Genomic DNA, 14,007 nt, shown 5'->3' with positions numbered 1-14,007 from the left:
CTTTATTGACTAAGAAGCTATAATTCATTCAATAACGGTTGCTTTAGGGTTTATAATATAAAGTGTATCAAGAATATGATTTTACTTCATATTTTGTGTAAGAGTCTTAACAACAATCTACTTCTGTTTCTTTTCTCCTGATGTTTGTGCCATTGCTGTCATATATTTTCCTTATACATGTTCTCTTTTTTTTTTTTTTTCAAAGATTTTATTTATTCATTTGACAGAGAGCACAAGTAGGCAGAGCAGCAGAGGGAGAGGGAGAAGTAGGCTCTCCGCCAAGCAGGGAGCCCGATGCGGAGCTCGATCCCAGGACCCTGGGATCATGACCTGAGCCAAAGGCAGATGCTTAACTGCTGAGCCACCCAGGCGCTCCTCCTTATACATGTTCTAAATCTCACACTGTATTGTTATTTTTCCTTTAAAGGGTGAAGTATTAGGAAAAGTTGTTTTTATTTACCCACGTACTTACTGTTTCCAGTGTTCTTCATTCCTTTGTGTATAGGCAAGTTTCTGTTATCCTTTTTCTTCCCATTGAAGGACTTCCCTTAATATTTCCTGTATTGGGGGTCTGTTAGTGATTTTTTAATTCAGGTTTCATGTTTGAAAAAGTCTTTTACTTGCTGTATTTTTTTTGCAAGATATTTTTTCTGGGTATAGAGTTCTAGGTTGACAGTTTTCATCTTTCAGTACTTTAAAGATCCTCTTCTACCATCTTCTTACTTGCATCGTTTTTGATGAGAAGTTTGCTGTTGTTCTTATCCTAGTTTTTTTTTTTTTTAATGTATGTCCTTTCTCTGTGGCTGCTTTAAGATTTTTCTTTATTACTGGTTTTAAGCAATGCGATTATGATGTACCTTGGTGTCTTTTTTTTCCTTCTTGTGCTTTGGTTTTGTTGAAGCTCTTGAATCTGTAGGTTTATAGTTGTCATGAAATTTGAAAAAGTTTAGGTCACTCTTCAAATAATTTTTTATGTTCTCCCTTCCCCCACCCACCTTTTTTAGAGTAGTTATTTGTATCTTGAAGTTGTCCCACAGCTCACAAATCCTCTGTTTAATTTGTTCCCTTTCCTCCCACCCCCTTTTGGACAGTTTTTATTGCTGTATCTTCAGTTTCATTAATCTTTTTTTTACAGTATCTAGTTTGCTGTTAATTTCATTCAGTTTAGTGTATTTTTCATAACTCCAATCTTAAAGTGGTTTTTTTTAAATCTTCCGTGCCTTTACTTAACATTTTGCCTCTGCCTTTTTGAGGGTATGTAACACAGTTATAATAACTTTTAATGACCTTACTTGCTATTCTATCTTTATCATTTCTGGATTGCTTCAATTCCTTTCTACTCCCCCTACCCATTTCTCTTTTCTCTCTTTTTGCATGCCTGGTAATTTTTTATTAGATACAGTGCATTGTGAATTTTACTTTTTTAGGTGCTAGATGTTTTTATACTCCTATAAATACTTATGAGCTTTGTTGTGGGATGCAGTTAAATTATTTGGAAACAGTTTGATTCTCTCAAGGTTTGCTTTTAAGTACCACCTCTCTAAATTCTCTGAGTTAGGAAATTTTCTGTCTGGTGGAATGTATGATCCTAAGGATTGTTCCCTTTGCCCTTTTCAGTTTGTCCTCACTCCCCCATCTCTGGCCTCAGGTTTTCTTCACATGCATTTGCTTATCCGTACTCAGCTGAAGACTCAGAAGGATCCTCAGATCTTTAGAGCGTTTTATCTGTGTGGCTCGCTCTCCTCTTTGGCACTAAGCCCTGTGAACTCTAGCCACCTTGGCGCCTCTGGACTGCCAGCTTCATCTCAGTTTGCATGGACTGCCAGACTCCACCTGGGTTCCATCCCCCTGCACTACTCTAAGGAAACCATCCAGGCAGAACAGTCTCAAAGGCTCACATTGTTTGTTTGCCATCTGTCAATGATTGTTGTCCTGTGCTGCCTGGTGTGTAATGTCTGAAACTCTGTTTTTCATATATTTGTTTGGTTTTTAGTTGTTTTATGTGGGAAGGTAAATCCAGTCTGTGTTTAAAGTCTAAGTCCCATCATAGTTTTTTTTTAAAGATTGTGTTTCTTAACTCCAGTATCTGAATCTCCTGGGAGTTCTGTTTTATTCTTTCTCTTCTTCTTTTGGTTTTTAATCCTTTGGTAAGTTTCACTGAATGCTGGAAATTATAGGAAATGGCAGAATAATTTGATGGTCTGTCTGGGTGGTGTTTTCTTCCTCTGGAGTGGATTTGCTTTTGTTTTCAGCAGGCAGTCGTGGTGGGAGCAGCTGCCTATAATCTAATCAGGAATTCATCTCAGTTGAGTGTGGTGTTGAGTGGGTTGGCTTAGTGCAGGTCACACTTATTCCATTAGTAGGTCCTAACTGGAATCTTGGTGACTTAGCAGAGGCTTTTTCCTTGGTGTTTCCTGAATTCCTGTGTTGTTTCCCCAGTGGTGGAAGAGGGATTCTGGAGTACAAAATCCTGCTTTGCTTAGCTCCTCAGCCTCTCTGCTTTCGCCTCATCTATTTGCCTTTGCTGCTTATGATTCTCCATATTTTGCCAAAGGTAGTGTGGGATCTGTCCTGCCTACTTCTTCTCTTTGCTTCTCTTCTGAGTTCTTTGTCTCTCATTTCTTTGCTGTCTTCGTAGTTCTCCAGTGCTTTCAAATTCATTTTTGTATTTTGTACCCTATTTTCATCTAGGAGGAGAATGATTGGTCAACAACAAATTATTCTATTGTTACAGGAAGCTGAAATTCAGATGCATACACATTTTTAAATTCTGCCTAAAGAATCTGCAGATACAAACAACTTTCATGTTTCTCTTCCTATGCTTCCATTGTGTGGTGGCAGCATTGTCGTTCCCTGCTCTTGAGGTACATCCGTAGCCCACAACAACTCCTCGTTCAAGGCCCGTGAGCTGGCAGTGTGGGCTAGGGAAAACATACTAACCAGAGCCACACTCAGGAGCCTTCCAGGGAAAGGGTGCTTGGGTCTGGACTCCTTGGTAGTCTTTTTTTAATTTTCAAGACTGCATATATTTATATCTAGAAGGTAGCCCTGGGCTTGCCTTTTCACTTTTCATACTTGGGGGAGCCTGTGACTCAGGACTTCCACTTTTAGGAATCTGTCCAGACTCTTGGTTGGGGAGATAACTCCAGTCGTAGACATCACGCACTGGTGACAAGTGTGTGCTGACTCACCACTGCCACCATCGGCCCCGGGCCTTTCCTCCTCATTCTTCAAGCCCACAGTACAGCTGGCATGCTGGGCGATGTTTCTTGATAGGTTTCCAGCCAAGGGTATGTGTGGTTCAGAAGTATTGTTGTAGTTTGGTGATCTGGATTTTGTGTCTGAGTCTCTGGCTTCTCTGAAAACATCACTGAGAACCTGTATGTGTTCATTTGCACCTTGAAGGATATCAGCTTGGTAGGTTTCCTGCTTCGGGGAAGAAGTGGCACAAGTCTCTTCAGTTTGGCAAAACCAAGGTTGAGATTTTTTTATCTGCTCGTGCTCCTTGCTGTTGGCCACGCACCCTGCTCCAGCACCAATTGGAGGCCCGTCCTCGGTAGCAGAGTAGCCGCCCGAGGGCAGCCACTGGAGCTGGCAGATGGCCTCTAGCACCTCGGCCTGCAGAGCAACCAGAAGAGCAGGTGCAGGTGCTGCGTCCCTGGTGGAGGGTGGCAGGCCTCCTCGGTAGTCCTTAAATGATATTGGAATCAGGTGCCTTAGCTATAGGGCCACACATTAGCCTTTTCTAGTTTGTGACATTTTCTGACCTTTTGAAGGCTTCAGTTGAGTTTGAGTTTAGTTTAGTTTGAGTAAACTCTATTCATATTTTTCCATGGAAGAGTGGCAGACCCTCTCTCTCAAATTCTGGATCACATTCTTCTGATTTTTTTAAAGAGAATATTACATTTAGCTATTTTTCATGAGTGTAACTTTTGGTAAGTGTCACTCCAGAGTCAAGCAGCTTTCAATATGTTATCAGCTCATATAGCTGTCTGCCCTCTGAGTGACCCTGGTGTCTGTTTTAGGGAAGTTTAGAGTGGGGACAGATAAACAGGAGGGGAGGGAAACTCAAGTGGAGGCAGGATATCTGGAATAGGAGTTTTGAGGCCATCACTTACTTACTGGAAATCACTTACCTGTTATTCACTCATTTATTCTGAAACTTCTGATGTGGTAGGTGATGGGACATAAGATTGTAGGCTGTAGCAGAAGAGTCCCACAAGAAGATAATTGTAAAACCATGATCAATACAGGACAAAAAAAGCCTGACGTATTATCTTTTCTTTAAGATGGTCTTAGCCAGCCTGGCAGGATCAGGGAAAGCATCCTAGAATAGCTGACTACTGAGTTAATGATATTAGCTAGGGGAAAGTGGAGTTAAGCACATCTCAGGAAGAGGGGACCTGGAGAACCTAAAAAAGCGTACAGTGGAGGTCTCCTTTTCACCCCCCCACCCCCGCCCATTACACCTCCCAGCATGCACACATATGCATTCACACACAGGGTTAATACTTTCTTCTGCATTCCTCTGGACTCCATCCATGCATATAGAAATATAGATTCTTATTCCACACCTCATTTTTAATTCAAAAGAGAATATATTATATACATATTTCTGCACTGTGCTTTTTTTCATGTAATACAGTAGTATTCACAATACAGTAGTATTGTGGCGAGATTTCTAAATAAGGATATAGACAGCTCTCCTGTAACCATATTTCTGCCACTGTAATTTAAGTAGTACTATAGTGATGGTCAGTCTGTGACAAGCTACAGTGAATAACCTTGTAGATTGGTTTGCATCTCTCCTAATACATCTGTAGGTCAAAAGGGTATATGCCTTTATAATTTTGACAGATGATACTTGGCTATTTTTTTTAAAAATAATGACATTTAGAATCAACTTACCTAGTCCTGGCATTTTTATCACGATCATGTTATTTTATAAATTAGGATGATTTATAGAAGTCTTCCTGTTTGTTCCTTTTTGTATCTTAAGTCTAATGTATTTCTTATTAGATTTATTCGTAGGTATTTTACCTTCTGGTTCTTGTTATAAATAGGGTCTTCTATTGTTTTTTTCATCTGACTATTGTATACATACAAATTATTGTTGTCTGTATGTAATTTTGTTCTGTCACGCTATAATTTTTTTTAATGTAACAGTCTTACTGAGATATAATTCACATATCCTACAATTCACTCAGTAAAGTGCATGGTTCGGGGGTTTTAGTTTATTCAGAGTTGTGCATCCATTACCACAGTCAGTTTGAAAATGCTTAGCACCTCAGAAGAAACCCTGTACTTATTAGCAGTCGCTTCCCATTTCCCTCCCATCCCCTAGCCCTAAGTAACCAGTAATTTATTTTCTGCATTTATAGATTTGCCTGTTGTGAACATTTTGTATACGTGGAGTCATATCACATGAGACCTTTATGACTGCCTTCTTCATTCGCATAATGTTGTAGCGTGTGTCAGTACCTCATTCCTTTGAGTGGCTGAATAATACCCTGTTTGCGGGTATCATCCCGTTTATTTATCTGTGGAAAGGCACACTTCTGTGTGTCTCCTGTCCTCTCAGTGCTCTGTTACGGTCCTTCACTTCGACACTGGATGTGTGGGTTCTCCACACAACAAGTTATTCTCTGACACCATCTCAGTTCTGACTGTAGTGTCAGGTACCACAGGTTATGGGTTCAGTCCCATGGGACTGTTCCCCCCCCCGCCCCCCCGGCAACTTCAGATGGTAATCACAAGTCCAGGTTGTTACCTTGTGCTTCTGACTGAGGAGCTATAAATCCAGAGGTTCCCAGGACCCCCTCCTTGGGTTTCATTTGCAGTATCGGCTCGCAGAACCAGGAAAAGAGTTTAATTACTAGATTACTGGTTTATTATAAAAACTCAGGAACAGCCAATTGCAAGAGATGCATAGGGCAAGGTGTAGGGAACAGACAAGAAACTTCCATGTTCTTTCTAGACCCCTCACCCTCCCCGTAGCTCCTTGTATTCTTCATCTTGGAAGCGCACAACTCTGTAGGTGAGGGATTCCTTCAGAGGCTTCATTAGGCATGGTTGATTAAATCTGGTGATTGGTCTCACCTCCTGCCCCTCTCTCCTCCCTGGTTTTGTGGGGGAGGGGGAGAAGGGGCTTGGTAGGGACTGAAAGTTTCAACCCTCTTATCCTGTTTGGCTTCCCTGGCAACCAGCCCCCATTCCTGGGGGCTTTAAAAAAGTCACCTCATTTAATGTTAAACTGGTGTCCTTGAAAGTGCACCTATGATAACAAAAGACACTTTACTGCTTTATCACGTAGGAAATTCCGAGGGTTTTAGGAGCTCCATGGAAACAGAGGTGAAGACCAAATGTATAATTCTTTTTCTTTCCTTCTTTTTTTTTTTTAAGATTTTATTTATTTGAGAGAAAAAAGAGAGACGGAGTGTGTGTGTGCAGGTGGGGGGGGAGAGAGGGACAAGCGGACTTCGTGCTGAGCAGGAAGCCCAACATGGGCTCAGTCTCAGTACCCTGAGATCCTGACCGGAGCTGAAACCAAGAGTCTGATGCTTAACTGACTGAGCCACCCAGGTGCCCCCCAGATGTGTAATTCTTGTTATAAATAAAGTAGCACAGATTATTTCTACGTTTTGGCTCGAAAGAATAATGCTGCTCTGAACAGTTGGATACAAGTTTTTATGTGGGCCTTTTCATTTCTCTCAGGTAAATACTTAGAAGTGGAATAAATGCATCATACGGTAAATGCTTAAATTTTTGAGTAACTACCAGACTGTTCTCCAAAGTTTCTGCATCATTCTATGTTCTAAACCAGCCCTGTAGGAGGGTTCTCATTTCTCCACTCCTTGGCATCAATTGTTACATCTCTCTTTTTGATTGAGCTATCTTAGCGGGGGTAAAAGAAGTATTTCACTGTGGTTTTCATTAGCATTTCCCTGTGGTTTTCATTAGCATTTCCCTGATGGCTCAGGAAATGGAGCATCCTTGCATGTGTTTATTGGCCATTTGTTTGTCTTCCTTGGAGATGATAGGAACTTTTGATAATGAGAAAGTGCGTAATGAGTGAATGGGAGAAGTGTAAGATGAGATCTATTTCTCTTTCATTGGAGGGAATCAAGTTCAAAAGTGAAACATGCAGTTAAAACTGTAAGGATTCTAACCTTTAATGTTTTTAGAATCTCTCTTAACCTTAGATCAGTTAGGAAATAGAAAAATCTTTTATAGCAAAAAAAAAGTTTGAAGGTCTATAGTTCCATCATTTTTCACTTTTTTCTTTTTAAAATCACATTAAAGAGTCATGTTCAACTCAACTCACTTTGATTCCTGTTTCTTTATATTAACGCAAATGCGATGTAATGGTAGTTACACTGGGTGATGGAATTTTAGTATTTTTAAACAGTGCTGAACTATTTAAAGCATGTTCATTTAAAAAATAAATTTATTAACTGGGTGCCTGGCTGGATCAGTCAGTGGAACACGTGACTCTTGATCTTGGGGTTGTGAGTTCAAGTGGAGATTACTTAAAGTCTTTAAAAAAATTAAGTTTTTTAGAAAAGTGTAAGAGGCATAACTGGTCACTGAGCTTCGCAACAAACATTTCCTTTTCCTCATGTCAAACAGTTACTAAATGGTAGAGCTCCTTGGCAGTAGAGCACAGACTGCCTTGGGCGTCCCCTGACAGGAGTGTGTCCCTGTGGTCATCTGCGTCACACCACAGCAGTCATTATGTATCAAACCTGATAGTCTCACCTTTCTCTCAGGTTTTTTCCCTAATAACGTGCCTCAGTCTTTCCATTCTCAGGTTCTAGGCTTTTTACCTTCCAGCCTAACCTTATTTTACTTAAGCTAGGTCTGTTTAATTTGAGCAAGCTGCATTCTTTCATTGCATTTAAGACCGGAATTCCTTCCCACCAAAGTTTAATGAGTGTACCTTTGCAGTTGTGTTTTCCTTCATGGATCGAAACTTCCATTTGTTAACTCACATGCTTTGGTGTGTTAAGTATGTTTCCTTTCCTGGCAACTTTACTGTGTTTAAATTAAGCGCTATCAATATATTTGATCTGCCAGCTGTTCTCTTTAGCCCTTCCTGTAATTCATGTAATTTAATTGGGACCCTTTTCTCCCTCGTAATCCTGTTTGCCATTCTCACAACACAGTCTTCTTCCTTTTCCGAAGTTGCACTTTACCTAGCTATGAGCCTAAAATCCTGGTCATTAACTTCATCAGGAGTTGTGAGTGGGGAAAATGTCAACTAGCCACCTTTTCCAATTATAGTGGAGTCTTGTTATTCACAGTAGTTATGTTCTGTGTAGTCTCCTGGAGCATGGGATTAGCAGATACTGACTGAACCATTGCTCCCACAGGGGATACATGGTTAGATTCCTTTGAACCTCTGGCCACAACGTTTTCATCAGCTGATCAATACATAAGCTTGTGTTAGGTTTATTTTTTTCAAGATTTTATTTATTGTCAGAGCGAATGAGCACAAGCAAGGGGAGCAGCAGGCAGAGGGAGAAGCAGGCTCCCTGCTGAGCAAGGAGCCCCATGTAGGACTCGATCCCAGGACCCTGGGATTGTGCATGACCTGAGTGGAAGGCAGAGGCTTAACTGACTGAGCCACCCGGGTGTCCCTTGTGTTAGGCTTAAAGACATTTTATTTAATGTATGTCATCAGCTCATTAACCTTGAACATGTGGACACTGTAACTGATGCCTGAAGGAAGCTTACCTAAAATACTGGACACGTCACGGCCTTGCGCTTAACATTTCAGCATCATGCTTGTGGACCATTTAAAACCCCCAGATCACCCACAAAAAGCACAAATATGCAAAAACTGTGGCACTAAATAGTGAAAAAGGCACTTGTTCACATTGTGAAAGGTGGAGCAAGAGGCCAGAGTGCTGCTCATCTGGGAGCTGTAGGGTGACTGCTGTCTCTGCCACTCTGCATGTTTGTGAATGAATGAGTGACAGCTACAGGAACTGCTTTTCGGTTACTAGTCAACATGAGGGAGCAGAATTCACAAATACAGTCTGGGAATAATGGAGATCAACTGTAATTGCTGTTTCTTCTAAAATGTCAGTTTTAGAGATTCAGTCAAGATTTTTCCTCTTTTTTTCTAAATCTGCATATGTGGAGGCAACAGTTTTGATTTCTTCGTAGGTATGTTAATTACACCTGGTCCCTTTAGTGTTTACTAATTGCCCCTCTGATTTCAGGGAACACTAGATTCCCCATCTCCTGGTATTTAACAGTAAAGGATTCTGGACACTTTAGAATGGAATTACTTCTCAGAACACACCTCTTATTTTAGGTCAGGATAATCCCAGCATTTCTCAAGTCACAAAGCTACTTAAAATTGAATGCAAATTTTTGGGTTCATATGAAAATGTACAATTTTATGGAGAAGTAAAAAGATAACCTCATGATTTCAAAAGGTGACTGTCCTTTGGTCACTGACCTCTCAAAAATTAGAGACCTTAATTTCTTGGATTACATAGTTCCACCAATAGAGACTTATCTAATTGAGGAATTGTGATGGGTCAAAGGATAGTCACATTTAAACTTTTAGTAGTTGTTATGGGATTGGTTTCAAAATACAATGGTAGTTTTCCCATTATGAGTGAGTGTATCTGTCAGCCCTCTTAGCCTTGTGGATATTTTGCTATTTGCCTAAGTAGAAATGACTATTTTATTGTTTAAATTTGCATATGTTTTATTACTGAAATCAACATTTAAAAATAACTGATCCTTTGTTTATTCTTGAATAATTTACTTGTTCTTATCTGTTCATTTTCCTGTTTTTGTTTTACTTTTTGTTTTATTTTTCATCATGGAACTCACGTAAAAAATCCTGAACTTAGGAACTTTGTGTTTACCATTCTGTCCCCACACCAGCACATCAGTCACTGAAAGTCGACTGAATAAATGAATGTTCTCTCTTTGATTGCCATACATGTTGGCATCTCCACATTTAGAGGTTTTGAATTTAAATGAACTCAAACCTGACAGTGTTTTCATTTTTGGATTCTAGGTTTTGAGTTATGTTAAGAAATAATTATCTTCCATTACTTTCCTGGTTTTTGGCATTTAGAAATTTACTTCAGTTTTACTTTTCTGTATATGGTAGAGATCTGAGTCTTCCTTCTCCCTTCAACCCTGTATGATTGATGTATTTATACGTGACTCCTTATACTCGATTTTCCCCCGCTTTCCTTCTTCAAGACTTCTTGGTTTCCTTTCTGGTTACCTTCTTGATTGAGAATTTTGTATCCTTCCTATTAAGTTTAAGTATAAAAATGCATTTCTCAAGCCCTTCTACCTTTTTTTGTTAATTGGTATCTTGAGGATGAAACACATGCAAAACATGCAATCAATATTTGTGATGTTTTAAGTATTTATATTGAATATTAGCTGTGTGCTTTAGTTTTATGAACTGAAAAGTAAATAAATTTGTTTTACAAATAGGCTATGATGTAGATTCTTACACAGTAAGGAAAGACACTGTCTCAGATCAAGATCGATTTTATTACACAGCTGTATTGAGGTATAGTTGACGTGTAATAATCAGCATGTATGCAAAGTGAATGACGCGATGCTATATTTGGATCTGTGTTTACATCTTTGAAACCATCACCACATTCAAGGAACATATCCATCATTCCCCCAGATTTGTAATTCCTTTTCCCTACCTCCTTCATTTCTCCATCCCCTTCCCCAATCCCAGGCAGCCACTGTTATGCTTTTTTTTAACCAAGATTGATTTACATTTTATAGAATTTTTATATAAAGGAAGTGATACAATATGTCCTTTTTTTTTCTTTTTGGTCTAGCTTCTCTACTTATTTTGATATTCATCCATGCAGTTGTGTTTTTAATAGTTCATTCTTTTTATTACTATTCCATTATTTGGATATGCCAACATTTGTTTATCCTTTTACTTGTTGTTGAACATGTTTGGATGATTTCTAGTATTTGGCTATTACAAATAAGGCTACGTTTATGTACAATTCTTTGTAGAGGGTATAACTATTATTTTTCTTAGGCAAATACCTGAGAATGAAACTGATCATAAGGAAGTTAAGGTTTAACTTTTTAAAAAACTCAAACTGTTTTTGCAAAGTTTTCCTCATTTTACATTCCTACTAGATATCTTTGATCCGTATCCTCACCAACACTTGGCAAGGCAAGTCTTTTTAATTTTAGCCATTCTTCTGGGTGTGTAGTAGTATCTAATTGTGGTTTTAATTTGCATTTCCCCAACAATGCTGATGTTGAGCATTTTTTTCATGTGATTATTTGCCATCTGTATGTCATCTTTGGTGAAGTGTCTGTTCAAATGTTTTACCTGTTTTTGAAAATTGGGTTGTGGGCACCTGGGTGGCTCAGTTGGTTAAGCATCTGCTTTCAGCTCAGGTCCTAATCCAGGGATCCTGGGATCGGGCTCCTTGCTCAGCAGGGAGTCTGCTTCTCCCTCTCCCTCTGCCCTTGCTCTCTCTTACTTTCTCTCACATGCTCTTTCTCTCTAATAAATAAATAAAATCTTTAAAAAATTGGGTTGTTTTCTTAATTATTGAGTTTTGAGAGTTCTTTATATAATAAGTCCTAAAATCAGGTAGTGTTAGTCTTCCAGCTTTGTTCTTTTTTCAGAGTTGTTTTTAATTTTAAGGCCTTTGAATTTCCATGTGAATTTTAGAATCAGTTTGCCAGTTTCAGACATGCTGGCATTTTGATTGTGACTGTGTTGACTCTCTATAAACCAGTTTAGGGAGATATAATATCTTAATGATATTGAATATTCTGATCTGTGAACACTGTATATCTCTCTACTTATTTAGGACTTCTTTGATTTTTTTCAGGGTGTTTTATAGTTTTTAGTACACAGGTCCTGCATATTTTTGGGGGGTTAGATGTGCCTCTGTTTCATAATTTTGATTCTATTGTAAATGTTATTTTAAATATTATTTTCTGGTTGTGTGTTGCTGTATATAAAGATACAATAGATATTTTGTATATTGATATTTTATTCTACAACCTTGCTAAACTCACTTATTAGTATTTTTATAGATTCTTAGGATTTTACATAGATGATTATGCCATTTGCAGATAAACATGACTTCTGTCTTTACATTTTAAAATTTTTCTTGTTTTATTGCATTGGCTAAAACTTACAGCATAATTTTGAGTGGGAGTGATGATAGCGGCCATATCTTGCTTTGTTTCTGATCTTAGAAGGAAAGCATTCATTCCCTTGTCACTAACCTTCTTATTGATGCCCTTTGTCAAGATTGAAGAAGTTTTGTTTTATTCTTAGCTTACTAAGAGAGCTTTTTTTAAAATTTAATTCATGATTTGATTAAGTGCTGATTTTAAATGTTGATTTTGTCAGATGCTTTTCTATTTCTACGTAGGTGATTCTTTTTTCTAAGAAAAGTTTTTTGAAACATTTTTTTCCCAAGTGTTTAACAAACCTTCGATTTCCTGGCACATATCTTACTTGGTCATTATCCTATTAATATATAGTTGGATTTGATTTGTTAGAATTTCGTTAAAATTTGCATTTAGGCTCATGAAGGATTTGATTTGTAGTTTTTTTATACTAATTTTATTTGGTTTTGGTCAGTGATGTTGGCCTCATAGAATGAATTGGAAAGTATCTTTTTGTTTTCAGTTTTCTGGATCAATCTGTAGAATTGTTATTAGTACTTCCTTAAATGTTTGACAGTTTGGTTCACCAGTGAGCCTCTCTGGTTCTCGAATATTGCTTGTGGGAAGGTTTTTATCAAATACATTTATAATGTTATGCTACCAGCGCTACCGTCCATCTCCATAGCTCTTTTCATCTTGTAACTTGCCTTCATATTTTTGCTGGGTTGCTGGGTTCATAGGATTTTTTTTCTTTCAGTACATTAAAGATTTTGTTCTGCCGTCTTCTTTCTTGTATTGTTTACAAGTAGAAGTCTGCAGACATTTTATCTTTGTTTCTCTGTGTAATTATTTTTCCTTCTACAGCTCTTAAGATTTTCTCTTTATTATTTGCTTTAAGCCAATGATGAAGATGTGCCTTCCTGTAGTTTTCTTTCTTGTTCTTCCTGGAGTTTTCAGGTACTTGGGATTCATTGAGCTTTTTGTGTCTGGGTTTATAGTTTTCATCATAAGTGGAAACTTTTCTGCCTCTCTTCATCATCATTTTTTTTTTCTTTTTGGTAATAGCTTGAGATATAATTTACATAATTCACCCACTTAAAATGCACGTTCAGTGGTTTTGTATATTCACAGAGTTGTGCAGCCATTACCACAATCAATTTGACATTTTCATTGTCTCCAAAAGAAACCCTGAACACATTAGCAGCCATTCTCCATTTCATCTCAGCTAGCCAGCCCTTGGTAAGCATTAATCTTTTTTTTCCTGTCTCGGTGAATTCGTTACTATTCTGGACGTTTCAGATAAATGGAATCCTATAATATGTGGTAACCAGCTTTTTCCATTTAGCAAAATGTTTTTAAGATTTATACATGTTTTAGCATGTATTACTATTTCCTATATTGTTGTATGAATTAGCCACATTTTATTTATCCATTAATCTGTTGATGGGCATTTGAATTGTTTCTGCTTTTTGACTCTTAATAATTCTGCTGTGAATACTCATGTGTAAGTTTTTGTGTAGAATCATGTTTTCCTTTCTTTTGGGTATATATGTAGGAATGAATTGCTGGCTGAGGTGGTAACCTTTTTGAGGAGCTGCCATACAATTTTCCAAAGTGGCTTCATTACTTTATATTTCTACCAGCAGTGTATGAAGGTCCCAGTTTCTCTGCTCCTTGCCAGTACTTGTTATCATCTGTCTTTTTTAGTACAGTCATCTTAGTGTGTGTGAAGTGGTGTATCATTGTTTTTTGATTTGCCTTTCCCCAATGGCTGTCAATACCGAGCATCTTTTCATGTGCTTGTTGGCCACTTGTATATCTTTTTTGGAGAAGTACCCGTTTGTTCTTTGC

At 38.2% G+C, this 14,007-nt stretch overlaps 1 protein-coding gene and 1 pseudogene across 2 annotated transcripts in view; one reads left to right on the top strand and one right to left on the bottom strand.

Annotated features, from left to right (window-relative positions):
* Positions 1–14,007, top strand: part of CNOT6 (CCR4-NOT transcription complex subunit 6) — a 68,993-nt gene that overhangs the window by 29,284 nt on the left and 25,702 nt on the right. The window lies entirely within an intron of this gene.
* On the bottom strand, positions 3,070–6,063 carry LOC105241367 (annotated as a pseudogene).

Source organism: Ailuropoda melanoleuca, chromosome 3, assembly GCF_002007445.2.
Source record: "Ailuropoda melanoleuca isolate Jingjing chromosome 3, ASM200744v2, whole genome shotgun sequence".
Lineage (NCBI taxonomy): Eukaryota > Metazoa > Chordata > Mammalia > Carnivora > Ursidae > Ailuropoda > Ailuropoda melanoleuca.
This window is presented reverse-complemented; position numbering and strand designations above follow the sequence as displayed.